This window comes from Sciurus carolinensis, chromosome 14 (assembly GCF_902686445.1).
Source record: "Sciurus carolinensis chromosome 14, mSciCar1.2, whole genome shotgun sequence".
NCBI classification, from domain to species: Eukaryota; Metazoa; Chordata; class Mammalia; order Rodentia; family Sciuridae; genus Sciurus; species Sciurus carolinensis.
The window spans coordinates 12,304,026-12,315,463 of record NC_062226.1 but is presented as its reverse complement, the minus strand read 5'-3'; positions in this window follow the sequence as shown (position 1 = coordinate 12,315,463).

Below are 11,438 nucleotides of genomic sequence, written 5' to 3'. Positions count from 1 at the left end.
CCACATGTCTTTCATGTCCTCTCTGAATTGTTGTTTTTCATGAATCATGACGTGGTACTCTTTTTTTTTTCTGTCTGCATTTTAGCTTGGATGATTTTTCTGTTTGATTACTTTGATATTAAGATTTTACTAATGGTTTTTATAAACATGCCTGCATTACTCTCTTTTCCTATATTTTTCATTTTCTTAGGGTGTCACTTTACATACACACACACACACACACACACACACACACAGTCACATACATTCCCCACATGCCCCCCTTTAAAGATTGGGCCTGATAACAAAATTGATGGCTTTCTTAAAGGACCAGGCAATGATCCAAATGGAATGGTTAGGTAGGTTGGAAATGGTACAAAAATATTTACTTGGAATCTTATAATTTCTCAAGATATATTTCATACCTCAGCTGTATTTCTTCATTTTGCTGAAAATTGTTTTCTCATCTTTACAAAAATACTGAAATGACACACCAACAATATATGATATGATACATCATATAAATGTATATAGTTTAAATCTATAAGTGGATACATAACATTACATAGCAAGTGTGTATACATATGTGTGTACATATATATGTGACATGGATTCATTTTAAATGACAATATTAAAAGGCACATTCTTTTGAGCTGGGCATGGTGGCACACACCAGTAATCCCAGCATCTTTGGAGGCCGAGGCAGGAGGATTCTGAATTCAAATCCAGCCTCAGCAAAAGTGAGGCGCTAAGCAACTCGGTGAAACACTGTCTCTAAATAAAATCAAAATAAGGCTGACTCATTAGTCTAGTACCCTTGAGTTCAATTCTGCAAATCCTTTGTCCATTGTTTATTTTGCAAATGTCTCCCATCATTCACAAATTTTCACAATTCACCAATGCCTGAATCTAAGGTGCTTCATGTTTTAAGCACATCCACTTATTCCTATTGGTGCTTATTAATCATACGGAACAATTGATTTCATTGTGTCACAACTGTACATGCACATGGCACAGTTTAATAAGACTTGCTCCAAACACCTGTGCTTGCTCTCCCCTCCTCTCCTTGAGCCCCTGGCTCTGTCCTAGCCGTCTCCCTTTGACTTTCAGGACAGCCTTTTCCTTTTTACACCCCTCTGTCTTCCACACATGAGAAGAAACATTCCATGCTAGTGTTGGTCTGTGTCTTTTCTAGTACATGATGCTCTCCTATTCCATCCACTTTCTGAAAGGACTGAATATGTCCATTTTCTTTATCCATTAATTTGTAGATGGACACCTAGGCTGATTCTGAAACCTGGATATTGTGCCATTTGGTATCATAAACACGGGTAACCATGCATCTCTAAAGTAGCCGACTTCAATATTTTACATAAACACCAAGGAATGGTATAGCTGAATCATATGATAGTTCTGGTTTTTAGTGTTTTGAGGAACTGCTATACTGATTTCCATTCTGGCTGTATTAATTACATTCCCACCATAGTATTAAAGAGCTCCTTTTCCACCTACGTTCTTGCCAGCATTTACTACTATTTGTACTCTATATTTAGATTTTATTTTTGAAACTGACATAAAACAAAATTTACTTTTTTGGTGTGCAATGAGTAGACTGTGAAGTCAGCAAGTGTATAGGATTTTTTTTTTTTTCGTGTGATTACTTCATTCCTTTCTATTGCTGAGTAACATTCCATTTTATGGCTATAGCAGCATTCATCTCCTCATCAGTTGAAGGATATTTCAGTTTCCAGTTTTTAGTTATTATGAATAAAGCTTCTATGAACATTCATGTATGTATTTGTGTGTGAATCTGAGCTTTTGTTTCTTTAGGATAAATTAATAGGAGTTAGAATGTGGGATCCTATAATCAGCATATATTTAACATTGTAAGAAATCCTCGGACAAGAGCCAGGCCCCGTAGGACCCCTGGCCAGACTGACTGTGTCCCATCTCCAGGATCTTTCGGCCTGACCGATCACTCCCTGCCTCTGGGGACCTCACATCGACTGACTGCTCCCTGCTGCCAGGAACCCCAGACCAACTGACTGCACCCGGCCTCCAGGATCCCACAACCACACCAAACACACTGGAACTCCAGGACCCCTGCCTTACCAACCACACCCCATCTCCAGGACCTCCAGCTGACCACGTCCACACCCTGAGGTGCAGCTCCCCATTTGACAACACATTTTGAAGCCAGAGTGGCCATCTTGGATAATCCAGGAAGCCATACCTCCGATCATTAGGTGGAGCAAATCCCATCCCGTGACGCCGGCGGAAGACTTGAAGCTCATTGTCAGGTACCACTCATTCATCAGGCTACTGACGACTGAGAAGTTTCATTACTATATGACTGTTATACTGTAGATTTTCTGTTTTTCTTCTTATAGAAAAAATTTCAGTTTTTATTTCTTTACTTTTCTTAATCTCTTTTCCTTTTATTACCTGTTCCCTCAGAGTCTCTTTCTCCCTTTTTTGCATGCTAACATCCATTTCTTTTGATTACACTCTCACCTTTCTATTATCTAGGACTTCTGTATAATCTTTTCTTATCCCATTAACAGCCACATTCTACATACCTCTGCATCTTCTTTGTCCTCCATTAGAAACTGCAGATCTTATTGCAAAACTGTTTGTTTTATTGAAGATAGTATTTTAACTTATTCTGTTATGATGACAATTTTGTTATTGTCCTCATAGGGGCTATTTGGTCTAGGATTGCATAGTGTCTGATTGGGGCACTGCTAATATTCATCTCCCCTTAAAGAAAGTGTTTTAGAAACCTATATGGCCACAATAAGCCTATAGGGGGGAATCTGCAATTCCCCAGAACTGCACTGCTAGAGGGGAAGATACATGAACAACATGAAAAAACAAGGGAAGAAAATGATCCAAACAAATCTAGATTCCATATTAATAGAATCCAATGACAGTGCGTTAGAAAAAATGTCAGAAAAGGACTTCTGATTATACATGATTAAGATGATTCATGAAGCATAGGATGAGATAAGAGAGCAAATGTAGGCAATTAATGATAATGCCCATAAGGTGAAAGAGCACCTGCAGGAAGCAAAAGATCATTTCAATAAAGAGATAGAGATTCTCATAAAAAATAAATAAAAAATAAACAGAAATCCTTGAAATGAAGGAGACAATAAACCAAATAAAAAACTCAATGGAAGGCATCACCAAAAGAATAGACCACTTGGAAGACAGAACCTCAGACAATGAAGACAAAATATTTAATCTTGAAAATAAAGTTGCCCAAACAGAGAAGATGGTAAGAAATCATGAACAGAGTCTCTAAGAACTATGGGACATCATGAAAAGACCAAATTTAAGAATTATTGGGATTGAGGAAGGCACAGAGATACAAACCAAAGGAATGAACAACCTCTTCAATGAAATAATATCAGAAAAGTTCCCAAACCTGAAGAATGAAATGGAAAATCAAGTATAAGAGGCTTACAGAACACCAAATGCACTGAATCACAACAAATCCACACCAAGGCACATTATAATGAAAATGCCTAACATACAAAAGAAAGATAGGATTTTGAAGGCTGTGAGGGAAAAGCATCAGATTACATACAGGGGGAGACCAATACGGATAGCAGCCGACTTCTGAACCCAGACTCTAAAAGTTAGAAGGGCCTGGAACAACATATTTCAAGCTCTGAAAGAACATGGTTGCCAACCAAGAATCCTATACCCAGCAAAACTAACCTTCAGATTTGAAGATGAAATAAAATCCTTCCATGAGAAACAAAAGTTAAAAGAATTTACAAACAGAAAGCCTGCACTAGAGAATGTTCTCAACAAAATATTCCATGAGGAGGAAATGAAAAACAACAATGGGGGTCAGCAAAGGGAGGAACTGCCTTAGAGAAAAAGCACCCAAAGGAGAAACCAAACCAACTTAAGAACCAAAAATAAGCCAAATGACTGGGAATACAAATCATATCTCAATAATAATCCTGAACGTTAATGGCCTAAACTCATCAATCAAAATACATAGACTGGCAGAATGAATTAAAAAGAAAGACCCAACAATATGTTGCCTGCAAGAGACTCATCTCATAGAAAAAGACATCCACAGACTAAAGGTGAAAGGATAGGAAAAAACCCACCACACACATGGACTCAGTAAAAACGCGCGGTTTCCATCCTTATATCAGAGAAACTGTTCTTCAAGCCAAAGTTAGTCAGAAGGTATAAAGAAGTACATTTCATACTGCTTAAGGGAACCATAAATCAGGAAGACAAAACGATAGAAAATATTTATGCCCCAAACAATGGTGCATCCCTGTACATCAAACAAATCCTTCTCAATTTCAGGAATCACATAGACCATAACACAATAATTCTGGGTGACTTTAATGCACCGCTGTCACCACTAGATAGATCTTCCAAACAAAAACCGAACAAAGAAACCATAGAACTCAATAACATAATCAATAACTTACACTTAATAGACATAAATAGAATATTCCATCCATCAATGAGTGGATTCACTCTTCTCTCAGCAGCACATGGAACCTTCTCGAAAATAGACCATATGTTATGCCACAAATCAGCCCATAGGAAATGCAAAAAAATAGAGATACTGCCTTGTGTTCTTTCACATCATAATGGACTGAGAATAGAAATCAAAGACAAAATAAAAAACAGAAATTACTCCAACACCTGGAGAATAAATAATATGCTATTGAGTGAAAGATGGATAACAGAAAACATCAGGGAGTAGATAAAAAAATTCCTAGAGGTCAATGAGAATGATGATACAACATATCAAAATCTCTGGGACACTATGAAAACGGTTCTAAGAGGAAAATTCATTGCATGGAGTGCATTCCAGAAAATAATGAAAAGTCAACACTAAATGACCTAACGTTACAGCTCAAAGCCCTAGAAAAAGAAGAACAGAAAAACAGCAAAAGTAGTAGAAGACAGGAAATAAGTAAAATCAGAGCTGAAATCAATGAAATTGAAACAAAAGAAACAATTCAAAAAATTGACAAAACAAAAAGTTGGTTCTTTGAGAAAGTAAACAAAATAGACAAACCCTTAGCCACACTAACAAAGAGAAGGAGAGAGAAAACTCAAATTACTAAAATTTGTGATGAAAACGGAAATATCATGACAGACACCACTGAGATACATAACATAGTTAGAAGCTACCTTGAAAATCAGTATTCCAACAAAATAGAATCTAACCAAAGACAGTGACAATTTTCTAGAGACATATGCTCCTCCCAAACTGAACCAGGAGGACATACACAATTTAAACAGATCAATATAAAGCAATGAAATAGAAGAAGACATTAAAAACCTACCATCCAAGAAAAGCCCAGGACCAGACGGATTCTCAGTTGAGTTCTACAAGACCTTCAAAGAAGATCTAATTGCAATACTTCTCAAAGTATTCCAGGAAATAGAAAAAGTGGGTACCCTACCAAAGTCATTCTATGAAGCTCTAATGTCACCCTCATACCCAAACCAGGAAAAGACACATCAAGGAAAGTAAATTTTAGACCAATATCCTTGATGAATATAGATGCAAAGATTCTTAACAAAATATTGGCAAAATTATCCAAAAGCATATTAAGAAAATTGTGCACCACGATCAAGTGGGGTTCATCCCTGGAATGCAAGGATGGTTTAACATTCATAAATCAATAAACATAATCCATCATGTCAATAGACTTAAGGATAAGAATCATATGGTTATTTCAATTGTTGCAGAAAAAGCGTTTGACAAAATAGAACACCCCTTCATGCTCAAAACACTAGAAAAAGTAGGGATAGTAGGAACATACCTGAACATTGTAAAGGCTATTTATGCTAAGCCCATGACCAACATCATTCTTAATGGAGAAAAACTGAAACCATTCCCTTTAAAAACGGGAACAAGACAGGGATGTCCTCTTTCACCACTTTTATTCAGCATTGTCCTCGAAACTCTAACCAGAAAAATTAGACAGACTAAAGAAATTAAAGGGATACGAATAGGAAAAGAGGAACTTCAGCTGTCACTATTTGCTGATGACACGATTCTATATTTAGAGGATCCAAAAAACTCCTCCAGAACACTTCTAGACCTCATCAATGAATTCAGCAAAATAGCAGGCTATAAAATCAACACGCATAAATCTAAAGCATTTTATACACAAGTGACGAAACATCGGAAAGGGAAATGAGGAAAACAACTCCATTTGTAATAGCCTCAAAAACAATAAAATACTTGGGCATCATGTAACCAAAGAGGTAAAAGATCTCTACAATGAAAACTACAAAACATTGAAGAAAGAAATTGAGGAAGACCTTAGAAGATGGAAAGATCTCCCACGTTCTTAGACAGAATCAATATTGTCAAAATGACCATACTACCAAAAGTGCTCTACAAATTCAATGCAATTCCAATTAAAATTCCAATGATGTACCTTACAGAAATAGAGCAAGCAATCATGAAATTCATCTGGAAGAATGAGAAACCCAGAAACTAAAACAATCCTTAGTAGGAAGAATCAAGCAGGGGGTATCTCAATACCAGAACTTCAACTATATTACAAAGCAATAGTAACAAAAGCGGCATGGTATTGGCACCAAAATAGACAGGTAGATCAATGGTACAGAATAGAGGACACAGACACAAAACCAAAAAAGTACAATTTTCTAATACTAGACAAAGGTGCCAAAAATATGCAATGGAGAAAAGATAGCCTCTTCAGCAGATGGTGCTGGGAAAACTGGAAATCCATATGCAACAGAATGAAACTAAACCCCTATCTCTCACCCTGCACAAAACTCAACTCACAATGGATCAAGGAGCTCGAAATCAGACGAGAGACCTTACATCTTATAGAAGAAAAAGTAGGTCCAAATCTTCAACATGTCGGCTTAGGATCAGACTTCCTTAACAGAACTCCCATAGCACAAGAAATAAAAGTAAGAATCAACAACCGGGATAGATTTAAAGTAAAAAGCTTTCTCTCAGCAAAGGAAAATATCAGCAATGTGAAGAGAGAGCCTACAGAGTGCGAGAATATCTTTGCCACTCATACTTCAGATAGAGCACTAATTTCCAGAATCTATAAAGAACTCAAAAAATTCTACACAAGAATAGAAATAACCCAATCAACAAATGGGCTAAGGTTATGAACAGACACTTCACAGAAGTAGATCTACAAGCAATCAACAAACATATGAAAAAATGTTCATCTTTAGTAATAAGAGAAATGCAAATCATAACTACACTAAGATTCCATCTCACCCCAATTAGAATGGTGATTATCAAGAATTCAAGCAACAATAGGTGTTGGAGAGGATGTGGGGAAAAAGGTACACTCATACATTGCTGGTGTGGCTGCAAATTAGTGCAACCACTTTGGAAAGCAGTATGGAGATACCTTAGAAAACTTGGAATGGAACCACCATTTGACCCAGCTATCCCACTCCTTGGCCTATACCCAAAGGACTTAAAATCAGCATACTACAGAGATATAGCCACATCAATGTTCATAGCTGCTCAATTCACAGTAGCAAGACTGTGGAACCAACCTAGATGTCCTTCAATTGATGGATGGGTAAAGAAACTGTGGTATATATATACAATGGAATATTACTCAGCTATAAAAATAATAAAATTATGACATTTGCAGGCAAATGGATGCAATTGGAGAATATCATGCTAAGTGAGATAAACCAATATCAAAAATCCAAAAGGCGAAAGATCTCGCTGATCAGTGGATGATGACACATAATTGGGGGTGGGAGGGGGTTAAGGAATGGAGGAAGTGGGGACTGTATAGAGGGAAAATAGGGTGGGAGAGGTGGGGAGGAAGGAAAAAATAACAGAATGAATCAAACATCATTACCCTATGTAAATGTATGACTATGCAAATGGTATGCTGTTACTCCATGTACCAAAAAAACAACATGTATCCCATTTGTTTACAATAAAAAAAAAAAGAAATCCTCAAACTACTTTCTAGAAGGGTAGAAATACTGTTTCATACTTCCACCAGCAAAGTATGAGAGTTTCAGTTAGTTTACATCCATGCCAATCCTAAGTTTTGCCAGTGTTTTTTATTTTGGACATTCTAAAAGGTGTTTTGTAGTATCTCACATGGCTTTACTTCACATTTCCCTAATAGTTAATGTTGAATACCTTTCCAGGTGGTTAACTTTTTATATCCTCTGTAAAAGTTTTCAAATGTTTTTATTAGTGAATTATAGTTATACATAATAGTGGGGTTCATTTTGATAAAATTATACATGAATAGATTATAATTCACTCCACTTCAGTCCCCAGTACCTCCTCTTTCCCTCACCTTCTCCCTCCCCCTCTCTTGTTTGATATGGTTTAGAAATTAGGTGTCCCCCCCCCCCCCCCCATGAAAGCTCATGCAGTGACCATGCAAGAAAGTTTAGAGATGAAATGATTGGGTTATGAGTGTCTTAACCTAGTAAGTATATCAATCCCCTATTAGGGAATAACTAGGTGGTAATGTAGGCAGGTAGGGTGTGGATGAAGGAGGTAGGTCCCCAGGGGCCATGACTTCAGGGTTTGTATTTTGTCTATGGTGAAGGGATAGTGTCTCTCTCTCCCTCCCTCTGCTTCCTGGTGCCATGTCCTTACCTATTTACCTCCAGCCCACTTCTGTCATGATGTTCTGCCACACCTTGGGACCAGAGCAAATGAAAATGGCTGTTTATGGACTGAGACTTCTGAAACTGTGAGCTCCAAATAAACTTTTCCTCCTCTAAATTTGTTCTTATCAGGTCTTTTGGTCACAGTGATGAAACAGATGACTAAAACTGAGATTTGGGGTCATTTCTGTGACTAACTTGACTGCATGATTCAGAAGGTTTTGGAGATTTTTGGAAATTATGGGAGGAATTTGGAAAAGTTTTGTGATGAGAACTGGAAAAGTTTTAGAATGTTATCACTGGACCTTAATGGGCAATTCTTGTGGGAGTTCAGAAGACAAGGATACCAACAGGACTGTGGACAGTAAAGACTAGGCTCACAAAGTTTCAGAAGAGGAAGAAAACTCTACTGGAAATTGGACTAAAAGCATTTGTGTTATGTTCTGGCTAAGAAGTTGTCTCCATTTTGCCCATGTCCTGAGATTTTCTGTAAGATTGGATTTAATTGTGATGTACTTCTTAATTTGGTGGAAGAAATTTCTCAGTAGTATAATATTCAAGAAGTGGCATGTAGATTACTGGTAGCAGTTAACTGAGTTTATTTTGATAATCAGGAGCAAAAAGCAAAGCAGAGAGATTTGAAAAACTTGCATTATGGGCAGAACTTTACTTTGAAGAGGCAGGGTGCCCGACTCCTTCAAGTCACATGGCAAACCCAGGATTCATTTCACTGTGATCAGCTGTGCAGACAGTAAGAGTCCCTGTAGCTGTGTTTCAAGTGGGTCTGGATTCTGCTCAATCTGCTTGCAGGCCTTGGCATCATCAATGTGGCTCTGGTTTTGCAGGTAAGAAGAATGCAAGGATAACAAGGTCAGGGGGGCTTCCACTGAGGTTTCAAAGGAAGGCCTGGGATGCCAGGAAATCTGTAGCAGGTTTGAAATTCCCTTGGGTAGTGGTAAGGTGATGCCCGAAGTTGAGATCATGACACTAATGCTTCAATTGATACCCCAGGAAGGAAGAGATGACAGGAATGTGGCACATCTATCCATGAAGGCTGCAGACAGGCGCCATGTCCACCATCTCCTGAATGAGCAGTAGCACCTGGAGCCCACTAAGGCAGAGCCAGAGGCTTAGGAGAACTGAGGTGTATGCATTTGAAAATGTAAGAAGAAGGGCCAGGCTGCACAATGAGGAAATTTCCTAAGACCGTTCATTTGGGTGCACAGTTGTCTTAGAAGGCTTTCTGGAGTTGGGATTCGTGACTGGGGGTTCTCTACAATGCAGTGCAATGCTGAAGTGATTGCTATATGACCAGTTCAGGAGTAAAGTCAGGTCCAGTTCTAGCTCCAGCGTCAGCACCAGAGGTAGAGTCAACTACAGAATTGGTGGGGTACCAATAACAGTGCACATGTTATAAGGTCAGTATAAAACTTGAGTGACATAAATTCAGATTAACCCCCATCTTCGTCAAGTGTATGAGTGATACTTGTAAACATGCTGTCTCATCAATCTGAAGAGATAAGAATGACTTGTTATGATGTAAAAATATGTGAACCTCCTACTTCTGAAGGATGATATTATATCAGAAATGTGTTTTTTTTCTTGAAGAAGAGAAATAATTTTAGTTCCAAGATTAGAGAGGATTCAGTAATACTGCATTCTATCTAAGTTTTAGGTTCTTGCTCAAGGTACTGATACCAAGGTGAAAAGTTAAGAATTTTCAAAAGAGATACTTGGTTTAATTAGAATAAAATTTTCATAAGGTTAACACTTAAATGAAGGAACTGAAAGGGGCAATAAGAAGGATTATTTCTTTATCTGAGTGATGGCTACATGGATGTATTTCCTCTGGGATTATTCATCAAATTTTGCCCTTACTGTATGCTTAGTCCTATGTTTGTATTTCCATTAACTAATATTTATTCCAATTAAACATCATTTGAGTCTACCTTTGAGTTACCCACAGGCTTCTTTCCTCTCAGAAGGAAATGGGTATCCTGAATTTTGTGTTACTATTTCAATATTTTCTGTATATATATATATGAGTGTAGTTTACTATTAAATGATAAAATGTTATGAGGTAAAGACATGAATAGGAAGGACAAAGATGGAATAAACTTGATGTGGAAGATGATACAGATGAAGGTCCTCTAGGTATCCAGTATCTGGAGAAGTACTAATGTCAGTTGTTAATTGAAAGAGATACTTTTTCTCAGATTGCTTAATTTAAAAAAATTTTTTTTTGTGGTGCTGGGGATTGAACCCAGGACCTTGTGCTTATTGAATAATTTTTTAAAAAATTTTATTGTTCTTATTAGTGATACTTGATAGTAGAATGCATTTTGACTTTTTATACATATATGGAGTATAAGTTCTCATTCTTCTGGTTGTACATGATGTATAATTACACTGGCTGTGTAATCATATATGTACATAAGATAGTAATGTCTGATTCATTCTACTATTTTCCCATTCCTCTTACCCCTGCCTTCCCTTAATTACCCTTTGACACATCAAAAGTACTTTCACTCTTTCCTACCAACACCCCTCCCCTCTTATTGTGAGTTAGCATTCACATATCAGAGAGAACATTTGGCCTTTCGTTTATTTGGGATTGGCTTATTTCATTTAGCATGATATTTTCCAGTTCCATCCATTTACCTGCAGATGCCATAATTTCATTCTTCTTTATGACTGAATAATATTCCATTGTGTATATGTACACCATATTCTCTTTATCTGTTCATCTGTTGAAGGTTATGTCGGTTGGTTCTATTGTGAGTTGAGCTGCTATAAACATTGATGTG